Source organism: Leptodactylus fuscus, chromosome 4, assembly GCF_031893055.1.
Source record: "Leptodactylus fuscus isolate aLepFus1 chromosome 4, aLepFus1.hap2, whole genome shotgun sequence".
In the NCBI taxonomy this organism is placed as follows: domain Eukaryota; kingdom Metazoa; phylum Chordata; class Amphibia; order Anura; family Leptodactylidae; genus Leptodactylus; species Leptodactylus fuscus.
The window spans coordinates 144475398-144490523 of record NC_134268.1 but is presented as its reverse complement, the minus strand read 5'-3'; the positions used below and the strand labels follow the sequence as shown (position 1 = coordinate 144490523).

At 39.0% G+C, this 15126-nt stretch overlaps 1 protein-coding gene across 1 annotated transcript in view; it reads right to left on the bottom strand.

The window, feature by feature from the left end:
* The window catches only part of BMPER (BMP binding endothelial regulator), a 174595-nt gene that overhangs the window by 85047 nt on the left and 74422 nt on the right, over positions 1 to 15126 (bottom strand). The window lies entirely within an intron of this gene.

Here is a 15126-nt window from a genome sequence, read left to right as displayed (position 1 = left end):
TTAAGGAAATAAAAAGTACAATATTTTGGATTTTAGAGACTTAAATCATCAATACTCACTTACATGGACCTAAAGCTGAATATTTTTGTGCGTGCATATTATGAACTTGAATGACAAAATTAGGGGGGATTTATCAAGCACTTATGCTAGAAAACTGGCATAGAGAAGTTGCAAACCACAGGTTTGCAATTTTTAAAACCCTATTCGCGGAAATAGCATTTATACTTTTTGAAATGGGGGTGTGATATATTTGGGATGTTGTTGGGGGGGGGGGGGCATCGGACGCAGCAGATTTGTCATCAATTATGCCATGATTGTAGTGTAAACAAATTCCCCTAAACTGAAACAGTTATAAGCACATACTGCCGGAGGATGTGCCATAGAACTGCCAGAGGATCTGCTTCATTTATGACAAGTCTTGCTCCTCATCTTGAATTAAGCACATCCTCAGGCATTGCAGGGGATATCAAGACTGGCATAGAAAATACTGGACTTGATAAATTTCCCCTTTAAAATGTTTATATGTTAAGTAAGTAACTAAAGCATGTCACCTTGGAAAGCATGGCTATATTAGTGCTTTTGATAAAATAAGAAAAATTTACAGATTATTTATCTACCTATATGCAGGGTAGCTGACATATGACTGATTCATATATCAACTATCCTTAGTCTGGAGAAAATGACCAAGTCTTATAAGATTTGACTAAGCAAAGCATGTGAACTTACTTCAAAATAATATTAGATCCAACCACAAGGAAGAAGACAACATTCTCAAATATTATTTATTTTATTTTATTTATTTATTCTTCCTCTTCTCTAAGTCAGCGTGGGATTTTTATCAAGATTCCCTAAACCCTACTTCATTTTTGTGTTTAATAATAAACAAGCCCCAAAATGGAACCTAAAATAAATTAGGCTTTACTGTTCTTAAGCATTACTATTCACAGAGCAAATTATCCACTATGACATATACTAAAAGATGAAACAGTTTTATAACAGTTTAATGTCTCCCAGTTGTGGCCCTACACAGTTTAATGTCCCATAGCAGTGGCTCCATACAGTTTAATGTTCCCCAGATGGCCAAAAACAGTATAATATTCTCACAAAGTTGAATGTCTCATAACAATAGTTTCACACAGTTTAATGTCCCCCCAACAGTGGCGCCATACAGTTTAATGTCCCCTTCAGTGACCCACCTAAGCTTAATGTACCCTGCCAGTGGCCCCCAACTAGTATTTTCCTCACTGCTCCTGGGCGTGCTCTATTCTCCTGCTCCAAGTCACATATGTGGCCTGTGTTCTATAAAGTTGGAAGGCTCTAGAACAAGGTCGGGGGTTATTTTATCCCTGGCTTTGACCATCCATCTAGATTAGCAGGACCAGGGAGAAGGCTTTGGGCCGCAGATTAAAAACTCATGGGTTGTGTGTTTGAGACCTCTGACTTAGACAGGCACTGGATACAATGCAAAAAGTTACTGATATTATAACTAATACTTTATACTGGTCTTTACCCTAAGCTGACATTTGTAATTAAAAAAAAAAAAAACACATTTATATCAATAAGCCATTTTGCCTTTCAACAAAAGAGAAGCATCAGATAATCTGAACCAAGTTATGCAAATAGTATGCAACACAACATAATCAAGAAATTGGGGCTTGAAAGCAACTTCATCATTTCTGTACTGAAAGACAGAGCTGGACTGGAGTTTAATCACATTTTACACTATAGCAGCGTGTGGCATGACATCATAAAGAATTCCATACTGGCTTGTATGTTAACAAAAGTCAAGTAACAAGTCTAGAATGGATAATGAGAAACACATGAGAAATTTCTAATGTCACTAATTTAGAAGAGCTTGAACCTCTACCAAGGGTAGCAGTATTTCCACAACTACCTAAATGTAATACATGAAGTCTCGGCAAAAGCCCTCATAAAGCTGTCATGAATCAACATTGAACTTTCATTGAAATGGTGAAAAATGAGGTGCGAAAGTTGAAGGCAAAGTTGAGAAAGACCAGATGTTGATGGAACTAAGAGTTAATAATCAGAACCTCCAGTCATTAGACATTCTCTTAGAAGAGCGGAGAAAACACTTATCCAAATTAAAACACAGCCTACTTTGTACAGATCCAGATAGCATTTCTTTCTTCCAATGCAAGTGTTGTTAATGGGTTATGAAAACTATCTTCTGGAGATAGGTTACATCTGTGAGGGTTGACCATGGCTGACCTTAAACAAATTAAGATGACACCTCCACATTTTATCACAACAAACACTTGGACTATTGGGACAAGTCTAAATAAGACTCACTCTTGTTTATGACTCTGGGAATGCTATGTTCTCTATAAACATGATAGCTTTAAAAGAGAATGAAGGGCCAGGCAGAGTCTCCATTCAGTCTATGAAAAAATAAACTCAGTCGAGGCCACGAGAAACAACTTTTTTCATGCACGTTTCCATATGGATTATGGATCGCTGCAATCTATTACCACTATGAGGTAATGGCTTTACATTTGGATGGATTGTAGTCTCTTGCCATGTTTGTTAGTACAAGAATAGACTCCTTTTCTGAATTTGTAAAACACAGAGTGACTGCCTTGATGTTATCATGTAGAGCTGAAAGATCTGAAAAGCACTCGAGGCCAAACGGCACATCAATATGGAGGTTACAACGAAGGGTTTATTCTTTAGTTGAATTTATTGGACACCAAGGTCAATGTTTTTCATTACTCCCTATAGTCCATTATGTACTTCTAGATGTCCCTTTGGTGTGGATTACATAGTGAGTTAAAAAAAGACATGCATCAGTCAAGTTGAAACCTATTGGACAGGGAAGGGATAATTTGCTGGTACCAACACCGAATACAAGAATGAGGGTCTCTTTCCTGATTCTGAAGGTAGTGGCAAGTCAAGCATACACACTGTTGTTCAATTCATTTGATACAGGACTGCTTGAGATTGTTGTGTAAATCTCCCATAAAAATAATTAGAGCAACAAAAAATGTGCAACCCGCCACTTCGATCAGATGGGGAATTAGGACCCCCATTCTCATGTTTGGTAATGGTCCAGTGGTAAGACCACCATCAATCAGCAAATTGCTCCTATTGTGTCATGTTCTTACAGGAGACAGAGTGAATTGTAGATACTTTAGTTTTACACATTTATTTTGTGTTTTCAAGCCCCTAAAAATCTCTACCTTGTAAATATATAGAACGTAAATACATACATACAATGTACATCATATATGTGCCTGTCCAGTTATGGAAAGTGAGGATGTGAAATAAAGTGTGATGAATGATAATGATCACATGCCTCTACTGTAATGTAAGCTTAGACTCATTGTCAAACACTGATATGTCAAAATCAGTGAAGATATGTAGGTGGTACCATGGAGAAATACTCTATTTACTCTTGATGTGCTTGCTTCCATAGGTAGATATGTGGATATCCCTCCGCTATTCTAAAGGGTCTAAAGGGAGGATAGAGTGAACCCCATCCACTCCTTGCGAAAAATAGATGCCATGGACATGTTGCGATTTCCAAAACTGTTGTTGTGGAAATCGCAGCATTTCAATTATACCTACAGAAATACCAGAGGTCTCCCTATAGGTATAATTGAAAAGGATAGTCCGCAGAGGCATTCTGTGGGAAAAATCATCATACGTTTTTTTTTTTCCCAAGGCACTGTTTTGGTATAACCTGCTATGTGGTTCCTTACCTTACAAAGATTTATAGCAAATAAATAAGCTATATTATAAGCCATATATATGGCTTGGAGTCCCATTCACCCTGTTTATACAACAACTGTGACTTAAAGGGGTTGTCCCATGAAAAGCATCCTATCTATACTTCTAGTTTGTGTGGATTTAAGACATTTCCTAAATAAATTGCTTTATCAAAACTGCTTTGTTTGGCCGCTATCTTAATTTATTCACTTCATTGTTAACACTGCGTTTCTATGGCCACTGGGCTTATCTGCTCAGTTCCCAAGTGATGTAGCTCCCTGCTTTCAGGGGGAAAGGGAGGGGCTGAGTGCAGGGAGCAGCTCTGAGTTGTGTGTGTCAAACAAGCAATGGAGCTCCTCAAATGGGGGAGGTGAGAGCTCCGGGATTACTGTGCTGTCTATCTTCAGCTTTTCCACTTATCAGACGGTTTAATTGAATTTGGCTGATAAGGGCTGAGATAAGGAGTCCTTTACCTCTGTATGTAATGCAAGCTGACTCAAATCCAGCTCTGCTACATCAGTTTCCACATCAGCTTTATACTGTGGTAATGCATTTACAACCAATCCCTCATTACTGACTGCAAACATAGCAGATAGCAGAGCAAGTGAAACCTCGTCCACCAATGTGCCGAGAAATCCAGGAAGTGAAGAGAGCACACAGCCTGCAGGCTGCAGAACAAGAGTTATGGGAATACCCCTTTAACATGTGGCTCTGTTTTACTCTATAATAGATACAGATATTACCAAACAAATTTGCTTATATAATATATATCCTATCAATAATGCTTTATTGAATTTATTCATTCCATTTTGTTCTATATGGATTGAGAATAGAAAAGAAATAAAAAATATTCAAAACAAATAAAACATTTCCAAAGGGATCAAGCAGTTCTGCTTCCTACAATTATCATTTAAGATTGTTCTTTTTTTGTCTCCGAATGCATTCCAAAACCTTACATATGGACATCACAACAGCCCACCAGATATATCCTCTAACATATTAGAAGCAATTTGTTTGACTTGAGTAACACTTGGCAAAGATTTGCTTCCAATTTTTCATGCAAGGCTTAAAAAATCCAAAATAAGCCAATGTGAAATTTTATCCTAACCTCAAATATATCACAAGGTACTGACTTTCAGAAGCCAATATCATAATCAGGAATTTTAGTTCTCTCCTGAGCTCCACAATCTAACTGACAAACCCTCCAGTCTTTCCATTGAGTAGAAGAGCAGGTGGTAACAAACCTATAAATTAGCCATTTCTTGCTGTAAACAGGTTCCGTCTTATGGTGAGAATTCTAATTTCAACCACTGCAGGAACATTATGACAGCTTTATGTATTTTAGAACATAACTGACATAACTTTGGTTTTATGAGAAGTGCTGGATTCTGTCCATGTGAAACAGTGGTGTTAATGGACAGGAGCTCCGACAGTAAATGGTTTTAGTTTTATAGCTGAAATAAAGATCCATTACAATTGTAATTGATTCTTTGGTAATCTCTTACGAAGTAAAACCGTAATTATGTATAATTATATTACATTTTGATTATTGAGCATATTTGAAGATTTCTCAGTATTTATTTGTTAAAACTGCCGAACGATGTGTTTAGTATACAATGAATTATCATCATTACGACCACCACTCCATAAGGATGGACAAGTATAGATTTCCAGAATAACAACTGAACATGATTCTTAGGCTTACATTAAGTCAAGATGTTTTGTGTATTTTTGGAGGGGATCCATTTCAGTTGTTCCATACTGACCATATGTTCTCTTTATATGCAGAATTCTTAAAGCAAAACTAAATGAAGAAAATGCACAAGAATAACAAAATGACAAAAATTCCAGCACTTTCATCCTTCAGCTCCTCTCCAATTTGCCTAATATTACAATTAAAAATGTATGAAAAAATGTATTTATGAATAAATATTCTCTTTTTCACAGTAATGTAGATGTCACCTCCTCTACAGTGACAGGCTGAAAGACAACTATCTGACTGTCTGACAAATCTCTGCCTGCTTACACCAGGACTAAAGATTGCTTTCCCTGCCCTCTTTCTTAAAGGGGTTTTTCCATCTCACTGTTTTAACTTTGCCTGCAGTCTCTTCTTATCACTTCTTGTATTTCTGCACCCTCCCCTCCCAGCTTGCTGAATGAAGTATCACAATCCTTGTATAGATCAGATAATATGCAGATGCTTGTAGAGAACAAGCTCAGTGTTATCTGTGTGTTTACATTTTAGAGATAAGAGACCGGGTTTTATCAGCAAACTGCAGTTAGCTAAACTGATTGTCCTGCCGGCAAAAGCATTGAGTAAGTGACGTCACTTGTCCTATCTCCCAGGTCTGTGGTTATAGCAATGCTGTGTAAACAATGGCAGGAATAAGTTAACACAGCAGCCAAACAAAGCAGCACTTCTAAAGCAATATATTTAGGAAAAGTCTTCAATTTACATAAGCTACCAGTATAGATAGGATCCATGAGATGAGACAACCAATTTAAGCCCCACTCCAATTTGATGGTCACCAGCTAAAGATGGAATGATCAGCATATTAACACCTGCAATATCAGCAAGATTACTACGACACACATAAAATGCTGCAGACAGACACATTATATTTCTAGACTGAACTATGCAGACAGACCATATTTCTGGTTCACTTTTATCATTAATTTTGAGATTTAGTGTTCCATTGCAAAATAACTGGGATACAACACAAATTTTTAACTACTCTATTCCACCTAACCATAGTCTAAATTAAATGTCCCCATTAGACTTCCTATGTACTGTTTGGTAGAGTGCAGAACAGCTATAAAAGGGGGCCTACTACTCTGGGGGGGGGGGGGGGAGGTAGCATGTCTGTGCATTACATGGACAGCTAACTAACCTCTTTGCGACCTTGCAATATACATTTCCAGCAAATATGCAAACGCAAAATATGGCACTGGTTCAGGAGCTCGGCCTGCATCATATTTATGGTTGTGTTGTACAACTGACACCAGTTGGTAGCAGCTGTCACAACATCATAGATGGGTGCCATTCAATTGTCATAATTCTCGGGAGCCAAGGTATTATACCTATTACAGGCCTCCGGAGGTAGTCTGTAACACTTGTAAAACTACAATAGATTGGGTTACAATAGTATTACATGTTCAAATCTCTTGGGAAGATTAAAATTATAACTAAAAAGGGTTTTTTGAACAGTTTTTTGAAGTATATATTAAAAAATCCCCCAAAAAGTAACAATTTAAATCACCGCCCCTTTTTTTATTTACATGTAAAAATCAATAAGCAAAAAATAATACATTTTTTCTACTACCACATCCATAAATAGCAGAATTAATACAATATAAAAGTATAGTTTGCACCAAAAATGAGTGTTGAAAAAAGGAACCACCACAAAAACATTACTACAGTTGTCTTTTTTATTACACCTTCCAAATATTTTTTTTTTCCCCCAATTTGAATAGCATTACTTAAAAAAATAAGCAATGCTATTATAAAGCACAACTTGTCCAGCAAAAAATAAGCTTTGATATGCTGTATTAGCCTGAAAAAAATACTGACTTTTAAAAAGTGTAAACAGGAAAAGCGAAAAAAAAAAAAAAAAGTTCCTACGGGCTAATGTGAATGGAAACTGTATAATGCTCGTTTTCTCCTGTAGTGGAGCTGCAGGGGAAATTATTACTTGTCGCTGTGTTTGCCTTTCACATCAATTTCCTCTGATTGAGGGAGGGCTGGGGGCCACAAGGGGGATATCCTGTGATCAGTTTATTCTCAGGTTAACCCTTTTATCAATGCCCTAATTGGACAATTCCTTTCATGGATATAAAAGATATATTAACCTAAATCTTATTTTTAAGCAATATGTTTCTGTCTCCCCGATGATGTTTTTGCCAAAAAGATTAGCCATAATTTACCTGTATACTGTCTTCATTTGATAGAATTAGAAGCGACTCCTACAAATACCACTTTCTCATAATGATCCATGTTATTTTACAAAGCAATTTCTACTAATCTGAATTTGTTTGGATTCAATAAGTAAAATCTCATTGATTTATTCCTTTCTTTCATTTTCCACCCTCTTACTCCCAGAAAGATGTTGATTTCATGGTCCCGGCCAAGTATTCTATTCCTTTCCTTAAATTAGTTATAGTCACACACAGGCACATTTATTTTAGGATTTTGTGCTTTTAGGTGGCTCAGCGTTCTGTTTACACAGCAGTGGCGAGACGCACATCAGCATCATCTGGTGAGAATTATAAAGAATTTACAATATGTGTTTCAAATTAACAGAAGAAAGATAAATGTGTTCTTTTTTATAGTGTTACAGCTGACTAGCTGACTAGCTGACTAGCAAACCTAATTCATTGGGCTACTGATGCGTTCAGTAACTGTAACAGGAATTCCTGCTTTTAAAAGTCGCACACACACACACACACACACACACACACACACACACACACACACACACGTATCATTGCAAGGAAAGGAAAACTGGAGCTGTGTCATTGAGATTTCTTCCCAAAATATGCCCTTTATTTCTATGGACGGCTGCTTTGGAGAGTATGATGTCTTCCAGATTAATGAGCTCTCATCTGCAACTCAAAGAAGGGAAATGTTTCATTGGAGAATGTGAAGAGATTAAGTGTTCCAGCAGAAGATTTATTTTTCTGTCCACTGGCTGGATGTATGCCTGCCTTTGTTTTGATTTTCAATATGGAGAGACCTGTATAGTCCAGTAGTAGGTGTGAGATGGAGGTCAGACATGCTCTTGTACGGAAGACAGCAAGCAGCTGTATATCAGAATATGTGGCCTTGCTTGCAGGTGCAAGTCTGTGCATGATGGTAGGAATACTGACAGTGTCTATTGCGAGGGGTACTATAAGATTATATTCACACACAGACAGTTCCTGAAATTGTAGGAATTCTGCGGGTTTATAAGCTTTATTTCTACATTCCGTATATATAGTCAGATAAGACAAAATAATCCTTTAATAGTCCCGCCATGGGAAAAGTCAGTGTGTTACAGCAGCATGGATAATACAGTAATATATTCAAGAAAGAACACATACAAGGTCAAAGCAGATAGAAAATATACTAGGAGTGATAGCAAATAAGAAGAAACAAAGTCTAAGGATCATTTAGTTCTATGTGTGGAGTGATCTCCACTTAGCCTGATATAGATTATACAGCCTGACCATGGAAGGATCTCCGATAGTGCTACTTCTCACACTTGGGGTGAAACAGTCGGTCACTGACAGTACTGCCCATTGCTCTCACGGTCTCGTACATGGCTGGGAGTTGTTCTCCAGCATGGAACTCACCATGGACAGTATCTTTCTGTCACCCACCACCTGTACTGGGTCCAGGGGTCTCCCCAGGACAGAGCTGGCCCTTCTAGTCAGCCTGTCAAGTCCCTGGCATGGTATGCTACTCCCCCAGCAGGCCACTAGAGTTAAAAAAAAGGCTCTAAAAAGTTCTCATTGGACTCCAAAGGCCCTCAGCCCCCTGAGCAGGTAGAGTCTGATGTGTCCCTTTCTGTGCAGCACACCCAGGTGATCAGCCCAGTCCAGCTTATTATTGAGGAGCACACCCAGGTACTTATAGGTCTTGACTATCTCAATGCCTGTCCCCTGGATCTCCACTGGATAATATTAATATATTATATATTTAATGTGGTTTACTACAGAATTAGCTCTTAATGTTCTTACACAATACAGTTATTTAGTATTAGCTATTGGAAACACAAACTGTAACATAATAACAGGATGCAATTCATTACATGGAACACCGGCAAAAATGTAGTCATATGAATTAAGATATTTCATGTGACTTATTACAGATAATGTTCCATGTTAGTTTCCAAATTAACTTCCATTGTCCGGTACATTAATTGCTCACTTACAATAATATTGGTGGTTTCTAAAAGCAGACTATGTATTCATTACAGAAAATTACTTCTCCAAAAGCAGTCATTTACTAAATTTTCCGGTCAATGTTTAACCAAAGAAGTCTGTAAAATAAGGTACCTGTGTAACTTTTTTCTACTTTTTCTCTATAAATAAACATGACCTGTGACTTCTAAATTCTTTGGTACACCATAATGATAGTACTCAGAGACCATATCAGTACAACGTGATGAACGTAAAGTAAATATGCACATAACAATATAGAAGCTAATAATAATTAATAAATGCCAGTTTTTTTCTCATTTAAATACTACAATAATTCTATAGATTTTCTTTGACAATGCACTATTAAATAAGAAGCTGAATATTTTCTAAGACTTCCATTACAGTTAACAAAAGCAACTGAAAGTAGAAGCCTCAACTCATAACTATTTGGATTGCTTGTTATCTATTAACAGCTGGTAAGTGTTCAGATTTACATGTGAAATACCATCAACTCTGTTCACCAACTCTGTGGTCAGTCAGACATTACCCCTTTACCTACTGCTGTAGGGTAAAAGTTATATTTAATGGTGACTATACAGATGAATGACCTTTCATACAATACATGTATGATTTGAGTACAGATGAGCGAGTAGTACTCGATCGAGTAGGTATTCGATCGAATACTACGGTATTCGAAATACTCGTACTCGATCGAGTACCACTCCCTATTCGAATGTAAAAGTTCGATGCAGAACCAGCATTGATTGGCCGAATGCTATACAGTCGGCCAATCAACGCTGGTTCTTCTCCTACCTTTAGAAGTCTTCTCCGTGCAGCGTCCCCGCGGCATCTTCTGGCTCTTCATTCACTCCGCCAGGCATCGGGCCTGGGCAGAGCTGACTGCGCATGTCCGCTTGTAGTGTGGGCATGCGCAGTCGGCTCTGCCCAGGCCCGATGCCTGGCAGAGTGAATGAAGAGCCAGAAGATGCCGCGGGGACGCTGCAAGGAGAAGACTGCTCGGAGGATCCAGCCCGACCCTCACTCGTGGACTTGTTAAGTATAATTTGATCGAACGTTGCCTACCCCTGAAACGAGCATTTTCCCTCCCATAGACTATAATAGGGTTCGATATTCGATTCGAGTAGTCGAATATTGAGGGGCTACTCGAAACGAATATCGAACCTCAAACATTTTACTGTTCACTCATCTCTAGATTTGAGTAAGGAACTGCACTTTGGCTGAGGCCCCACGTTGCGTTTTTTTCGCCGTAGAAACAAACACTCTGTTTTATAGGACCTGCAATGTGAATTAGATTCTGGCTAATTCCATCCACATATTGAATTAAAAAAGCTCAGTATTTTTGAAAATCGCAGCTTGTCAATTATACATGCGAAAATGCTTGTGTTTTTATAAGATTTTAAAAGGAGAACACACATTGTTTAGCTGTGTTTCGCCAGTTGCCTTAATGGCAAGTGGCTTAACTAGCCAGAGGTTTTGCCATTGAGGACACTTATCCCCTATCTACAGTGTGAAATCACTTGAGGTATGACCACTGGGACCTCCACTGATCAGGAAAAGGGGGGCAAAAGTACCCCAGCAGCCTCCTGGTAAATGAAGTGCTTGTGCACTTGCAATACCAGTTATCCAGGACGGCAATATCTGGCAGGAGGACTTTTTGGATCAGACACTTGTCCCTATCCACACAGGAGATGGGAACAAACATCTGAAATGGCAAAACCTTTAAGCTGGCCACACATTAGATGTGATTGGTGGAGATCAACAGTTTTGACCGGCTTTGGCTAACCATCTAATGTGTACTGGAACCCCTAAGGTTTGCCCCAACAACAGATTTCAGGATTTGAACTATTTAATCTTTTTGTTCTAAGGCAGATGGGCTGCCATCAAAGGAATCTGTCAGCAGCTTTTTCCTTTTTCTTGGTTTAGTACATATGCCTAGTCGAGCGAGCATGTATATGGCAGGAAACAGTTTACAGTTGAACACTGTCTAGAGCAGTGATGGTGAACCTTTTAGAGACCGAGTACCCAAACTGCAATCCAAAACCCACTAATTTATCACAAAGTGCCAACACAGGAATTTAACCTTAATAATGTGCGGATCCACAATTGCAGACATTTATGGACCTGCAAAATATGGTCATATGAATGGGGCTTTATAGAGCTTTTTGCTCCACAGTGACCCCCACACAGTACAATCAGCTCCACGGTGGCCTCCACACAGTACAATCAGCTACACAGTGGCCCCTACATAGTATAATCTGCTGCACAGTGGTCCCAACATAGTATAATCTGCTTCTCAGTGGTCCCCACACAGTATAATCTGCTGCAGAGTGGCCCCCACACAGTATAATCTGCTGCACAATTGTCCCCACACAGTATAATCTGCTGCACAGTGGTCCCCACACAGTATAATCTGCTGCAAAGTGGTCCCTGCACAGTATAATCTGCTGCACAGTAGCCCCTACACAGATGGGTGCTCAAAGAGAGGGCTCAGAGTGCCACCTCTGGCACCCGTGCCATAGGTTCACCATCACGGGTCGAGAGTATGGCTGAATTTAAAGAGTCATTCTCTATTCTGTAGGGCACATAAACTGTGCTTGTTTCATTGTGACACCTGAACCCTGCACTCATGGTGCTGCCATACACTGTGGCTCCAGCCTCACAACAGAACTAGACTGCAGTGCTTTCAGTTTACAGGCAAACATGGGCCACACAGTGGCTCAGTGGTTAGCACTGTAGCTTTGCAGCGCTGGGGTCCTGGTGTTCAAATCCTGCCAAGGACAAAAAAACATCTGCAAGGAGATTGTATTTTCTCCCCGTGTTTGAATGGATTTCCATCCCATATTCCAAAAAGTTATACTGATAGGGAAAAAAAATGTACATTGTGATCCCTATGTGGGGCTCACAATCTCCATGTGTTTTCCGACTTGCAAAAGATAGCACAATGATTCATTTATTTTGAATACCATATACACAACGGTGATATTCATGGATGCAGATCAGATCACAAAGATCACAACATCACAATATGGGTTATTCTGTTTTGTGAGCTGCCTCCTTGAATGCAGTGTATGGGTCCATGGAAAGCACAGTCAGATACCACCCATGCCACTCTATCTTTTCGCACACATGTACATGTACACGGCCGCAAAATAACGCCACATATACAATCACGGCTCCCATTGAAATCAATGGGAGCGTATACAGCCCGCAAAATCTCACGCGGCGTATACGTGCCACATCATGCGGCACTTTACTCCGTGTGAACCCACCCTTAAAGGGGTTGTATGAGACTATGCTCTTTTTCCCCAGAAACAGTGCTCATTGGCCGTTTATGGTATTACATTGACATTGAATGAACTATCCTACAATTCTAGGAGACTGGAGCTGTTTCTGCACAGACAATCCTTTACTTAGACAATGACATTATCGGGTACATGACATCACTGTATACATTCTCATACAATTTTTAATATTAGCTCATTTTGATAAATTTAGCTCCTAGAATGACTTTAATCAGTTTCATCTCTCTCTTAACCACTACGGCTGCTAAGGATGTTAAAAACTTGACTTCACCTCAAGTGACATGTAATTCAAGATCTCCATAACTGATTTAATGAGAAACAAGGCCCTACATTTAAGTTCCAGGTTTTAATGCTTATTAGGTTGAATTTCAATCTAAATTTGGCTTTTGATATCAGTATTACTAACAACACCAATGAGAAACATTGCTTATCTCGGAGCCCTTGACATTAATACTGTAGTTTACTTCGGAGCTTACTTTTTGCAGAATTCTTTTAATCCACACTTGAGTATTGTAAATGAAAATCTCTTGTTAAAATTTCTTTGTTTAATTCTGCAGAATAGAACCATCTGCTGTGACAATGATTTATACTACCTCTGCCGTGCCTCCATATATCTCTGGACTGTTATAGTGCTAAATTTGGGAATATAATATAAACAGTCCACGCTGACAAATTTCTCACTGTTTGTGTGGTAGCGTGTAACTTGGCAACTATAATATTCAGGTTTTTTCCCATAACAAAATTAGACATTAGAGGCATAAATAAGAACTAATGGTGTGAGTCTGTGGTCTTGTGACTAGTGGAAGTTAGAATAGAATAGTCTAGCATACATGCAGATTTAGGATGATGTTATTTATGCAAATGGTGGAATCTCTCTAAAAACCCAACCCTTTTAAGAGGCAACCATTACTTATGTCAGGTATCCGGTTAAAAATGGGGAAAACATGTTGGCTCAGTAGTTAGCACTGCAGCTTTGATATGTGAAGTACCAATATTAAGGCCTTTACTTTAAAGGGGATGAGACACCAAAAATGATCTAATTTTTAAACCAATGGTAAACATTGTTTAAGAATGTATGATTTTATTTTTATTTTTTTACAATTTCAGTGATACTTTATTTTTTTTTTAAGTATTATCTCCTGCAATTTTCACCATTGGCCACTAATCCTGAAAAAAGACTAACACTTTTCAATTCTGTAGGGGTTTTCTTTGCAGCCGTCACCTTATTTACATCACATACAGTATAATACAGACAGAATTGCAATAGAAAGTCATTTTAGCCTAAAGAGGCCACCTCAGATTCTGGTCCAAAAGTCGTGTAGCCGCGACTGAAAGGTGGTGCACTGCACTGGCATCCAGGCGCGCATTCCTCTCCATATTAGACTCAATGAATGGGCCTAGCCCGGAGGTGGGAGTATCTTCAGGCCGAATCGCGAGGCGACTCAGCCTGAAGAATGAGCATCTCGCTTCTTTTTTCCAGCATTGATTTCAATGGTAGCTGTCTTTTTGGTCAGGATTTTGAGGTGGATACAGCCTCAAAATCCTGACCAAAAAACTACGTGTGAACTTACCCTAAGGCCCCATGTGACATCCCACAGTAAAAATGTACTGCAGTTCTTCCCGCATTGCTTTGGACAAAAAGTTCGCAGAGGTTTCAATTATTAGTTTCCGTAGATAGAATTGACATGCCGCGATTTCCAAAATCACAACAGTTTTTGAAACTGCAACGTGTCGGCTGCGCATATTTAAAAAATACTGCAATTTGTCTGTAGTGGAAACGCCGTGTGAGGCCCCCAGCCTGAGGCTAAGGTCCCACGTTGAGTCTTGCAGCAAGAAAGCTAGAAGCAGGGCGCATGGGACTCCCCTCCCCAGGACTGGTTATAGTCTGTCCAATCTGGTACTATGGCTTATCCTCTAGCTTTTTTATTTGCTATAAATCTTTGTAACGCTAAGGCCACACGTAGGGGACTGTACCAAAAAAAGTGTGTTTGCTTTGCACAGAAAGCTCACAGTGGTTTCCTCTGCCAACTTTCTGCTTCAATTATACCTTTAGGGAAACCGACATTTCCATAGAGATAATTGACACGTTGCGATTTCTGTGTGTCCACTGTGCGTATTTTACTACAAAGTAGAGATGGGATCTGCTAGAACCCCAACAACTTTGGTGTGACTGTAA